General features: G+C 63.6%; 1 protein-coding gene across 13 annotated transcripts in view; it reads left to right on the forward strand.

Annotated features, from left to right (window-relative positions):
• Positions 1-13,158, forward strand: part of KDM4B (lysine demethylase 4B) — a 132,377-nt gene that overhangs the window by 57,283 nt on the left and 61,936 nt on the right. The window lies entirely within an intron of this gene.

Genomic DNA, 13,158 nt, shown 5'->3' on the forward strand with positions numbered 1-13,158 from the left:
CAGTGTGTCTGTGGTGCTGGGAGCGCTCCCTGGGGCTGTGGGCCTGGGGAGCAGTTGGCTGTGAGCCCTGAGGCTCCCCCCTCCCCCGCCCCCCTGTCCTCTAGCTTGGGGGGGGCGGGGGGCGTTAGTAGCCTCCTGCTGGCAGGGCTGGAGCGGGCGCACGGCCTGAAGGAAGGCCACCCCGTGAGCGATGGGCCCTGCAGGCCAGGTGGAACATCCACTGCCATCTGTGCTCTGGGTTCTGGGAGCCGAGCACCCCCTTCCCATCCCCTTCCCCTGGCGGGACTGCCGTGTGCCGCCTTCTGTGCGAGGCCGCCTCTGTTCCCTGCGGTTCCCAGCAGAGATGTCTCCGCTGGTCCTTTACATCTGCCTTTTCCCGGCTGTCTTAGAAGGTTCTGTTACAGTGATCATCGCCGCCCAGAGGGAGTGGGAGGAGGAACAGGAGCCCCAGGAGCAGCCCGTGGCCCCCGGAGCTCAGCCGAGAGCCTCCGCATGTGGAGGGGGCGGGGGTGGGGGTGGAGAGGCCCCAGCTTAGTCGGGGACCCAGGCTGGCCCCCCACATGGCGGAGCCTGTGCCCACAGGCGTGGGGGGAGGCCATCTCCAGCTCCCTGAAAGTCACTGGGACCTCCTAGAGCCCTTCGCCAAGGGAGGGTGGGAGCAGCCCCTCCGAGCAGAGGGCTCAGAAGCCAGCAGGAGGCCCCAGGGGGGAGGCCATGCCTCCCTGTCCCAGCGTTGGCTATGGGACCACCCTTGGCTCCCCTCTGAGGTGGCCGCGGTGGGATCCTGGCCCTGCTCCCCCACAGGGGGCTCCTGGTCTGACGGGGAGGGCTGCGGAAGCATTGGGCACGAGCGTGGCAGAGACTGCCTAATGAGCGACCACACACCTGGAGGCTTACCACAACACACGCGTGTTCCCTGACGTTGCTGGAGGTCAGGAGTCTGACTCAGGTCGCACCGGGCTGAACGCAGGCCTGAGCAGGGCCAGTTCCTTCCAGAGGCTTCAGGGGAGACCTGGCTCCTGCCTCCTGCTGGCCTGGGTCTCCCCCTCCCACCCCCTCGCCCATCCCCACCTCCGCAGCGCAGGGTCTGCCCATCTCTGGGATGCCCACCCTCTGCCTCCCACTCATGAGGGCCTCTTGAGGCCGCCGGGGCCACCAGGACCCCAGGGTTGCCCCCACCTGGGGGGCCTTGACTTCATCTCCCCCGCAGAGTCCCTTTACTGCGTGCGGTGACACCGTTAACAGACTCTGGTGGTGAAACCGAAGGCATCTTTGGGGCCGCCGTCCTGCAGGCCATGGGCCCTCTGACTTTGGCATTGCACTGTACCCTCAACCTTGTGCGTGTGCTGGGATCCTGTTAGAATTCCGAGCGCTTCTCGCTGTCGGTTCACTTGTGTCTGTGGCTTTGCTGCAGCTCTGGGTCATCGTGGCCTCTGGCTGGAGGCTACTTACCTCGTAGGAGGTATTTGGAGAGAGATCGATGGGGTTGGTGATGCCCATTGCAGGAAGGCCCGAGTCTCACACCCCGTGTGGTCCTGAGCACGTGGGTGGGGGTGTGTTCTGGTAGGCAGTGTCACCCCAGGGCTGCCCAGGAGGGCCCAACAACAGCTCGGTCACCCCATCCCCTCCCCTCGTCTCGAAGGCCAGGTCAGGCTGCAAGACCTTGAGGCCCTGGTCCAGGCGGGAGGGGAGGGGCTGTGCTCCGGCCCCACCCCGCAGCGGTGAGCCGGGCCTGGTGCTGCAGCTGGTGGGGCGAGATGCTTTTGCCCCTTCCCCGGGGGCTCTGCTTGCCGGCTGCCAGCGCTTCGTGCGCTCCCCGTGGGCCGGGGCAGGCTGAGCACCGCCAAAGAGCCTCTGGTCCACAGACTGGCGTGTGTGCAGTGTGTGTGTGTGTGTGTGTTTGCATGTGAGTGTGAGAGTGTGTACGAATGTGTGAGCATGCATATGTGTGCATGCAAGAGTGTGTGTGTGCGTGTCCCTGTGTGTTTGTGCGTACGTGCTTATGTGTGAAGGTGCATGAGTTCACGCGCGTAGGTCTGGGCATGTGTGGGCGTGTATACGGGTAAGTGTGCAGTCCTGTGTTTGTGATGTCTGAGTGTGTGTGCTGCGGTCCCAGCTCACTGGTCTGGGTGGTTCCTAGTGCTGCCCCCCCCCCCCCCCCACCACCACCCCCGGGGCGGGGGGCGGGGGTGGAGGGCAGGGAGTGTCTGTCTGCTCTCAGCATGGGTTCCCATCCGGGCCCCGTGCGGCTCCCCCGAGCACCACTAGATGGCGCCCCCACCCTTCCGCACTGGCTGCTGCTGCCTGCGCCCGTGGAAATTTCCCAGGTTCTTCATCCTTTCTGTGGACTCCGGGAAGCCAGCAGTGATGGCCCCAGAGGCTCCCTGGGAACGGCAGCAGGAGGAGAGTGAAGACTGTCCCGGTGGGTAGTGGGAACACTCAGCTCCCCCACTGCGGACGCCCTCGTTTTGGCCCGGGTCTGCCGGCCAGAGGGATCGGAAAGGGGGAAAACCCACCTTTTCCTTACAGCACAGAACAGAACACACGAAAGGAGCCCCAGCTGAATGCTGGCACGTGCCAGCCGATGGCAGGTTCAGCTTTAGCTGTGGCCCTGCCTGAGGATGCGGCGGCCTCGGGCAGCTTGGGGCGAAGTGTGAGCTTGTGATGGGCAGCGACGGTCACAGGGAGGGTGACTTGGGAAGTGGCCTGGAGAGCCCAGGGAGGCGAGGGACCTCTCCCTTGCACTAGGAACATGAGGGTAGCAGCCCCTGGCTGATGGGGCGGTTAACGGGCAGGACTGACTTCTCTGCCTCTGACCTCTGGTGGCTTGGGGTTGAGGCTGCAGCCCAGCACCTCGTCCCCTCCTGTCTACCCACCCCCTGCTTCCGCCCCTTCACTCCCACTCACTCCTGAGAGCCCTGGGGCAGCAGTCGGCAAGGCTGGCATCGGGCACGGCAGCGGTTCATCTAAGGGAAAGAATGTTCTGGAAGGCAGCTTGACCTTGGTCTTGGTTTCTGGTTCTGAAGGGGGAGGGGATCACACACGGGGGTGCCTTGTGCCTCCGAGTGTGGCCGGTGGGAAGAGGCTCCTCAGTGCAGGCTGCTTGCCCCCCACCCCAGCGGCTCAGCCCAGGCACCCTCTCCCCAGGACCCGGGTGGGGGCCCCAGATGTTGGCAGGGCACCCCATGCTTGTACTAGTTGTGTGTGACCTTGGCGTATCTCCTTGTCAGATAGTGGACCCTGGGAGGGCAGGGCCCTCAGTCTCCCCCCGCCCCACCCCAGGTCCCTAGTCCCCAACAGGGGCCTGGCGCAGGGAGGGGGCTCCGTGCTTGTCGGGGTCCTGGAGGCCCAGTGCCATGTCCGTGGGAACCGGTCCTTGGGGCTGAGACCCCTCTGGGTGCCCCCGCCACCAGAGCCTGGGGGTGGGTGCGGCCCCTCTGGTCCCTGGGCTGGTGGTTCAGGGGGCCGCTGGGTGGTGCCCCGGCTCCTGGCCCTTGTCTGGGGCCCTGGGGCCTGCGCCCCGCCGCCCCCCCCCCCACCCCGCAGATCGTGCTCACACGCCGTCTCCCTGATTGCTCGTTCCTCTGGCGTCTGCGGCAGCTTAATTGCAACCATTTCCGAGTATTTCGGTAGCGTTGTTTTTAGTGTCGTGTCCTCAGGTTTACAGCGTTTCATGGAGCCTTCCTGGGTCTGTTGCTACTTTGGGAGCGTGATTTGTGTGTCACAGCGGCGTGAACAGCCGGGTGTCGATAAAAGCGTGGAATTGCTTCAGAAGGCCGGCATTGGGTGGTGCTCTCAGGCAGCAAAGGCTAAGAATATCTGAAGCATTTGAGGGCTTCAAAAGCCCTTTTGAGATGGGGATTTAAAATAGACCTGCCGCTTGCAAGTCAGCCACTCCCTGGCCTTCCCGGGGCCAGTGAGGCCCGGAGGGCAGGCCTGTGTAGGCCGGTGGGGAGGGCTGTGTGATTCACCCCGGTTCAGACAGCTGGGCCTTCTGGGAAGTGCTGGGGGCGGTGGACCACCCGCCATCCCAGGCCCTCCCAGAGCCCCTGGTGGTCGCTGAGCTGGAGGTGATGTCCCACGGCCCCGTCCCAGGACCGCCCCGCCAGACACCGCGGCAGTCCTTCCCCGCACGCTGTAGCCACGGTGGGTCCCAGGCCTTGTGAGCTGCCGTGGGGGGCTGTAAGATGGTGGGAACGGCACCCCCACCTGGCAGGGCGTCTTGCTCAGATCCAGACCGAACACAGTGTTCCCGACAGCGTTCTCTCTTGTTCTCTCTGTGGCTCCCTTGTGCCCAGCAGGGGCGGGGGCAGGGGGTGGGGTGGGGGAGGGAGAGTGGGGGGAGGACAGGCCTCCCAGGGGCCTGCTCAGAGCCCCTGGGGTGGTGGCGGGGACAACCAGTGTTCCCTGCAGGGTGTTCGTCCGGGCCCTGACCCTGGCCTTCGGGCCCGTGACTCAGCAGCACCCCCCAGTCCGGGAGTCGTCTCCGGCTGTGTTCTCAAGGCTTCCCCAGCCTTCCCTGCCCTCCTGCCTGTTGGCCTGGGATGCGTCTTTCAGGTCCTCCTGGCGCCCCACGGCAGGGAGCACGTCCTCAGATCCGCACGTGTGCCCACACGCACGCCTGCCTGCGCGCACATGTGCAGTGCACGTGCGTTCACTCGTGCAGGCTTCCGGCGTGGGGGCTGGCGGAGAGCCTCCGGGAGCCTGCTCCCGCACGGGGCATGGAGCCTGCCTGCCCGCGGGCTCGTGCAGTGTCCTCGGCACCAAGAAAGGATCCTTGTAAACAGAGTCCAGGGACAGGGTGGCGGCGAGGGCGATGGTGCCGGAGCGTCACTCCTCTGCCCTTTAAGAAGCCCGAGTGAGCCCGGGCACCGGGGCGCGCTGAGAATTTTTCCTTCTGATGTGGCTGCACCTAGAGTTTCCCGCTGGGTTTTTCCCTCGGGAGTTTCACGGGAGAGGGACCCGGCGGCCTTTCTTCTGTTGCCGGGAAGCTTGACTCCCAGCGGGCACAGCCGTCTCCGCACGCGCTGCTCTGGGGGGCCGTGTGCGTGAGTGTGCACGTGTGTGCGCGCATGTTGTGCGCATGTGTGCATGAGTGTGGGCACCCGTGTGCGTTTGAGGACGCGTACTCCCTGCCGTGGGGCGTGAGGAGGAAGGGTGCTGTGGGTACAGATGCTGGTCGGCTCCCATGTTCCCTGCTCTCAGGCTGCAGCGTGGGAGAGAGGCTGGACACGCTGGGCCCAGGATTGTGGGTCTGTTGCCCGGGGGGCAGAGCAAGGCTCTTCTGGGGAGGGGAGCTGCTGGGCCGCTCCTTTGCCTCTTGGCTGTGTGTCTGCCTCCCTGCTGGACCCACGGGGGCTGCATCAGCCCACCTCCCAGCTGTGGCTTCTTCTCGGAGGAGAGGCACCTGCCTCCCTCTCTGCCTCCCTCCCTCCCTTCCTGCCTCCCTCCCTGTCACCCTCCCTCCCTCCCTGACTTCCGGCTTGCTTCCCTGCCTCTCAGCCTGCCTCCCAGCCTTCCTGCCTCCCTCCCTCCCTCCCTGCCTTCCTCTCTGCCTCCCTGCCTCCCTCTCTGCCTCCCTGCCTCCCTCCCTGCCTCCCTCCCTCCCTCCCTGCCTGACTTCCCGCTTGCTTCCCTGCCTCTCAGCCTGCCTCCCAGCCTTCCCCTTGGTGTCCAAAGCCCGCTCCCCAGGCCTGACTGCAGGGGGCGCTGCTGGACCACCTTGAGGGCCTCTGTTTAGTCCCCAGGGAGCTTGGGACTGAGAAGTCCCTGGGTGGACAGAGCCTGGTGAAGGCCCGTGGTAGAGAGGGCCAGCGCCTGAAGGAGGCTGTCCCTGGAGAAGGCTTGGGCACTTCACGGCTTCTGAGAGCCTGGCTCAGTGGGGACCAGGGATTCTTTGGCTTGGGCAGAGCCCATCATCCGGCAACCAGAGTAACTCTTCCCGGCGACTGGAGAGGCCCTGTGGTGTCAGGGAGGGCACGGCTGGGGGGGATATGGATGGAGATTGGGGGGAGCCTGACAGCTTCACAGATTGGTTTTAATAACTCAGCTTCCCTGCACCGAGTCCTGTCACCCGTGTAAGACACTCTCCCTCCTCCTCCCCCGCCCCGGGCCAAAGCCCCATTCGGTCATCTGGGGACAGAGCCCCATGATGGCTCAGTGTGACCCCCGCGCCTGGGGAGGCTGGGTGGAGAAGACCCACCAGGCTGCCGGAAGGGAGGCTGTCCGTCTGGGCCTTGTTAGCAGGCTGGGGAACCCGGCTGGGCCCTGCTTGCCTCAGCCCCGGGTCCTGCGCTGAGGCAGCGGAAACAGCAACAGAAGGAGTGTTTCCGAGCAGGAAGCTCCCCCGAGAGCAGACTCTCACTGAGGCAGGAGGTGTCAGAACCCCACGATTAAAAAGGGACAGAGAAGGTGGCAAGATGGATCACTCGGTGTGTGAGTCAGCGCCCCGGGCCGTGGAGTCCTGCTCTCTGGGCCCCGTGACCGTACTCTGAAGCATGCGACATCGGTCTGCAGAGTGGCCCAGCCCTGCAGCCCCAGCCAGAGTCCAGTTTCGCCCCAAACACACCATGGGTAGAGTTTCCTGGTGGGGGCCAACCCCCTTCTGCAGGAAGATGGCCACTGTCCCAGATGGCCAGGCGAGGCCCCCAGAGCGCTGAGCTAGACCCGCTGAGGCCCAGTTGCCCGGCCTGCTGGTTCTGGCTCGGTACCTCGGCTGCCTGCGGAGGGACCCGCTGTGGCACCTGGCTTCCCCGCTGGGTGCATGGGGCCGTGGGTGGGCAGGGAGTGCCTTCTCTGTTCCCCTTGCAGAGTCTCCTCTTGGGACAGGGACTGCGGCTGCAGAGCTGAATGTCCTTCGTTCCAGTGTGCCTGACCTGTGTGCCCAGTGTAGTGTCCCTTTGCAGGGGACAGGCGTGAGTGTCGGGGGCCGGACAGGGAGCTTGTGGGAATGATAGCTGGGTCAGCCTCCCCGGGTCCCCTCCTGGGTTTCCCAGAGCCCTCGGCCCAACGTCTGGATCAGAACCACAGGCGTCCTGCTTGTCAGGAGCATGTAGTGCAAAAACCGAAAGCTGATTTCAGCCCTGGAAAATGAACTCCTGATTCTGGCGAGACCTTTGCGTCGCAAGCCGGGCATCAGGTGTCACCGGACCGTGAGAGTGGGACGGTGTCCTTAGTCACCACGGTGAGTACGACAGGCCGATCCGGAGAAGTCTGCACGGCGTGTGCTTGCACTGCGTGTTTCAGACCGTTCCGTGTGTCTGCTTCCTTTCTTCCGGCATCACACGCCCAAAAGTCTAATCGCCTGGCGCTGTTCTGGCAACATCACGTGCCACGTGAGAGCATGGGCTGGGTGCCACTTGGCGGGGATCAGAGGACCCCGGAAACCTGGCGTGTTTTGGGGCACCGCCGCCCCCCCCCCCCGGGGCTCCACGCGGCGGGCGGTGGGATCCGTGCCTGTGGGCTGGCTCCTTGCCTCCCGCGGCCTGCTGGCGGTCGGTGTTTGTTCGGGGAATGCAAAGTGATTTTAACATCACGCTAAGCAGAGGAAGGTCAGCCTTCTGCTAAGTAAAAATCTCACCATATGCTCTCCTCAAGAAGCCAGGGAGAGGGAGTGGGGCTTCTTCTGGCATCGCGGGTGGCCTGACGCCTCGCCAGGAGCCCGTACGGCAGGCAGCCCTGCGGCCGGGGGCGGGGGGCTGGGGGAGGGCGGGGGGGCTGGGAATCGGGGTCTGGGTGTCACAACGTACCCCAGGCAAACGCTCGGCTGTGGGGCGCTCTCCTCGTGCCTCTGGCAGTTGTCCCGGGCCTCTCTACCCGCTGTTTCGGCGGCACGCTCATTTCATGAAGAGACTTCGGTGTTTAGAACCGTCTAGTTTTATGGCATTGCTGAGGAGCTGGTCCAAGTGCTCCCCCTCGCCCCCACCGAGTCCCCGCTGGGCTCTTCCATCGGGCTGGGACCCTGTCGCAGTGAACGGAGCCGTGTCGATACACTCCCAGGAAGCAAAGTCCTCGATTTATTCCGATTTCCTCAGTTTTCCCCAGTGTCCCTTTTCAATCTCAGGACCCTGTCCCAGGCTCCCACGTGACACGGAGTCATTGCATCTCCTTGGGCTCCTCTGGGCTGGGACCGGTTCTCAGACTTCCCTGGTTTTTGACGCCCCTTGATGGTGGCGTGGGGGATGGGGCAGGGGTTTGGTAGGAAGGGATGGGCTGGGGAGGGGATGGGCTTGAGGAGGAAGACCCCCGAGGCAGGGGTCCTTCCCCTGACGCCTTCTCGGGGGATGGCTTGTTGCTGTGGACGTTACCTCGGTCCCCTGGCTGAGGTGGGCCGTCAGGTGTCTCCCCTGTTTAGTCACTCTCCCCAATTTCCATGTTGTTCTGTTTGAAGTGTACTCTGAAAAAAAACAAAACCCAAATGAAACGTGCACTATTGGGAAGGGGAAGAGAGCCACGGATAGAGCAGCCCGCGCTCAATGCCCACGGCGGCAGATGTGAGCATCCTCGCGCCCCTCCGGGCAGGGATTTTTGATCCGTTTCTTTCACCCTGACCTCGCGTGGAGGCGGCTGGTGTTTCCTTGCTGTGTGATCAGCCAGCGGGTGTGTGGCCTGTATTTCTTTGCTCTCGGTTCTGTAGACCAGAACTGAGGCATGGGCCCACTAGCGCCCCAGTTGAAGCTCTCAGAGGCTGGAATCGAGGTGCCGCTGGGCCCCGGGGAAGGTACACCCCGGGATCATCTAGATTGTTGGCAGAGTTCTGTTCTTTCCAGTGGTAAGGCCCCGCGTCTTGCTGGCTGCCAGCCCTGGACTCCTGTCGGCATCTGGAGGTTACTCAGGGCTTGCCGTGTGTCTCTCCAACCTCACGCCAGCCTGGGATCCCCTCCCACTGGTACCTTGGACATGAAGAAGGGCCCTTCACCTGCTTAGGTCAGGCCCACCCAGGGTAGTCTCCCTGTATCAGGGTCTCCTGAGGTGGGAACTTAGTTATAACAGCAAAAACCCCTCACAGCCACACCAAGGGAACGCTAGAGTCCCTCTGAGCAGGGGCTAGGTGTAGGCGTCTCAGGCGCATCTGAGAATCATGTTTGTCATATCGCCTACATTGCGAACTGTGAATTGTGAACATGTCCAGCCCGCAAAGACAGGTCTTTCTGTACCACTTATCGGATGACCACAGTCACCCCCGAGTAACTCCGACAGTGCTGGGAAACGAACCCTCCTCCCCCTACTGCCCACCGAGGGCTCCTCCCCGCCCAGAGCTAACAACTGTCCTTCTGTCTCTCCTCCTCCTGACTTGATGGGGCTCACGTCACTGCTTCTCTGGGTCCTTCTCCTGCATGTGTCTGTGGCCCTGGGCCGCGTGGCTGGATGGTGTCTGGGTCTGAGCGCTGTACAGATAGACACATCCTTACTCTGCATTTCTGCTGGGGGCTGGGGAAGGAGACCCACCCTGTTCCGTGTGGAGTTCATTTGTTTCTGTGGCTGTAGGGTTTTCTGCGGTACGACTCTGCCTCCATCTGATCCTCCATGCCCGGGTGATGGGCGTTCGGGCTTTTTCCACGTCGGGCCAGCTGCGCACACCGCTTTAGAGTTTCTACCTGACGCTCGTGTACGCGGTCCATGACTGCACGCGGAGGCGCGATGAGGAGTCCTGATGGTGGGGCCATGGGGGTGCTTGGTGCAGCCCCACGCCTCCCCCCTGCTCAGGGGAGGCACAGGCTGGCTGGACACCTGTTCAGGGCCACGGAGCTCAGGGGTGGTGGGTCTGGGGTCTGGCCCACCTTCCCTGCCACTGCTCCACACACGCTGCCCCTCGAATTGGGAGGGGGCGGCCCGTGAGCCCTGGCAGCAGGGTTGTCCCAGGTGGTGGGACAGGCGGCTTGGACTTGAAGGTGTGGGAGCGCCAGGACGCTTTTCTTACAGAGTCCCCACAATGGTCCCTGAGGCAAGCCCCGCCAAGCTGAACGCTGAGGCCGGTGGTTTCCTGCATGAGACAGAGATGGGAACGTGGGGACCCGGGCTGGCAGACCTCCGCCGTCTGAAGCGTGTGGCTTCGGCGGGGGTCACCCTTGGGTGTCCAGGTGGGGCAAGACGGGCGAACGTGTTCCAGAAATTCTGATGGGCAGGCATAGGAGGCACGCCCCAGGTTTCTCTTGCCCTCTTGCATGGCCACACTTACAGCCCAGGAGCCTGGCACACGCTGTCCAACCACAGGTCTGGGGGAGGTGGGGGAGGGGCAGGTGCCGAACAAAGAGGGTTTCGTGCCTCAGCTCATGTTCCGCTGGAGTGTGCACTCTGGGTCCAGCACGAACCATGCCAGCGTTGACGCCCCCTGTCAGGACGGGAGATCACGTGTGGGTCTGCACCCCCAGAGCAGGCAGTGGCTGGCACCCCCCAGCCAGGGTCAGGGAAGCCCATGGGGCTGAGGCCTGTGGGAGGAGACGGAGCCGGGCAGTCCGTGGACAGGGGCTCAGGGGGAGGGTGGCCAGGCCGGGGGTGTGGGACTGTGGGACCAGAAGGTTGGTGGTGGATGGTTTCTTCCCCTCCCACACATTCCAGCCAGAGGGGCGTCAGCTGGGAGGGCGGCTGTCAGGCTGGTGCCCTTCTCCCCTGGGCGCCCTCCTCTTCTGTCCCCCTGCCGCTCGCGGACATAGACCCCGCCGGCTTGGTCTGGCAGGAGCCCATGGCCCCGAACTTTGGAGTCCTCTGTTCCAAGAGTGGTGACGCGCACACAGAGTAAATTGAGAGACGCAGGGTTTTGGCCGTGGGGCGGCCCGAGCTCCTGCTCCCGGGCAGGAGGGCCAGGCGAGGAGCTCGAGTCCTCTCTCTTCCCGGCTCTCTAAGAAGCTGTTGGTTCCTCTGTTGGAAATGTCGCCGCTGGGCATGAATTCCTGTCCTCAGATCCTCCCACCCGGCAGCGGTGTTTGGATCGGGAGCTGCTGAGTCTGCGGCTGGTGGCAGGGACCCCTCCTGCTGCCGAGACAAGGCCAGCCCGGCCAGGAGACGCTCCCCCCGCCCCCACCTGGTACCGCAGACGAGCCATCAGCGATTCGGGGTCTGCGTGCAGGGTCTGGTTTCCATGGCAAATTTCTCTCCTGCTAGTGAGGTTGCTGTCGGCTGAAGGGAGAGGCCTGCAAAGCTGGGAGGACAGAGAGAGAGCGAGGCTTTGTCAACTTGGCTTAAAAACCAGGCTGGGAATGGGCTCCCCCTTCACGCTGGCCCAGCAGCAGGAGGCGGGGAGGCCTCGTGGCCTTAGACGGAGCCGGGGGACACCGCCCAGCCGCGTCGCCAGGACGGGGCCTGTTGGCGCCCTCCCTCAGCGGCCTCCCCCGGCTCGGTCCGCCTGCTCTCGCCAGCCTGATGCTGAGCGCGGCCAACTCAGCCCAGGCATGAGCTTAACCCTGGACTGACCCCAGGAGTGACCCCGAGTGGCTGTGGCCTTGGCCTCCTGGGCGGCGTGCTGAGACTCAGCCTAGTGTGCGACGGAGAAGCTGGAGCCCCCTGGCGCCTGTTTGTAAGGCTGGTGTGAGCTGTGTGCTCCCCGGAGCCAGCCCCGTAATTAAGAGGGCACGTCAGAGACACACGGGGCCTCCCCCTCAGCGTGTGCCCACATGCGGGTCCATAAGCCTTGCCGTCCGTGGGTGTGTGTGATGACGAACGCCGACATGTCCAGGACGTGGGAAATCACTTCGCAGACCCGAGCCTCCCCCCTCGTTGAAGATGTCCTCCTGGCTGGGCTCCCACCCCCTCCCCGGCCCCACCCGGCTTGTAGCTGTGACCTGGGCTCGTGCTGCCAAGACGTGGGGTGGCTGATGCTGGCCTGTCTAATGCCTCTCGGCTGCAGACGACAGCAAACTGCCGTCTTCAGCCACATCCCTTCCGAGTTCTCATGCTCTCCAGACCCGTCCCTGTTTCTGCCTGGTCACACGGCGGGCATGTTTCAACGCCAGTGCACCAGGGGGCATCCCCGCTCTAGCACACGCCGCCCCGAGGAGCTCGGGGGCCAGGGCAGCTGGCCTGTGGGCCCGGGGTGTGGGCGCCACAGGAGGCCGCCTCCGGCGCGCTTTATGAGTGGAAATTCAGGCCAGTTCTTCGAGGGGGAGACTGGGGGCCCCGGGCCCGGGTGCCCCATCCTCGGGGCCTGCCTTTGGAAGCCTCAAAGGCACCCCCTCCCACCGCTTTAAAAACATCAAAAACAAGCACACACATGACTTGGCGTTTTCAGTCGCGTCCTGTAGCAGAAATAATTCCCAGGTCTCAAATAAACCGGGGCTTGGGATCAGATGCCTCCAAGTCGGGAACATTGAACAGCAGGCTCGACCCCATTCACCTTGTGAAGTGTCTCTCTTCGTTAACATGGGCTGGCCACGTGTGAGCCGGGCCCGGACCCCCCGCGTCCCCCATTCCCGTGGGCCAGTGCCGGGGCAGGTGGGGCCCAGGGCCCCCGTGAGAGGCCTCGGCCTCCCCTCCTGCTCACGCCATCTCTTTGTCTCCGTGCAGGCGGCCCCTTCGTTCGGCATCCTCGCCGCGGTCATCCCATCGGAGACTCCCGGTTTCCGCTGTTTATTTCCTGTGTGCGTTTCAATAAAAATGTCATTATTTGAAATCCTTGCACTGCTTGTACCAGATACCGAATTCCACCGCCTCTTGTCCCATAAAACGATCCATTAAAGATAAAGCCCCCGTGGCTCAATAAGGCTCTTTCCTGGGAAGAAGCCGCCATGGCCCTCGGCCGATCCTATCTCCACAGCAAGGGTTTGTGTTCGTTGCATAAAGGGGCCCCAGTGCCGGGACAAATGAGGGGGGCTGACTCTGTGGAACGAGGTTCCTTGGAAGTTAAGATGGGATTTCTCTGGGGTGCCTGGGAGGCTCAGTCATTAGGCATCTGCCTTTGGCTCTGGTCACAATCCCCGGGTCCTGGGATCGAGCCCTGCATCGGGCTCCCTGCTTGGTAGGAAGCCTGCTTTCCCTCTCCCACTCGCCCTGCTTGTGTTCTCACTCTCGCTGCCTCTCTCTCTGTTGAATAAATAAATAAAATCTCAAAAACAAAAAAAAAGATGGGATTTCTCGATAGAAATTGGGCAGGCGTCCATTTGCTGTCAGACCGTTCCAGCCGCCTGTGCAGTCCAGGCGGAGCTCCCCGGTGCAGTGGTGACCAAG

This window comes from Meles meles, chromosome 20, assembly GCF_922984935.1.
Source record: "Meles meles chromosome 20, mMelMel3.1 paternal haplotype, whole genome shotgun sequence".
Classification (NCBI taxonomy): domain Eukaryota; kingdom Metazoa; phylum Chordata; class Mammalia; order Carnivora; family Mustelidae; genus Meles; species Meles meles.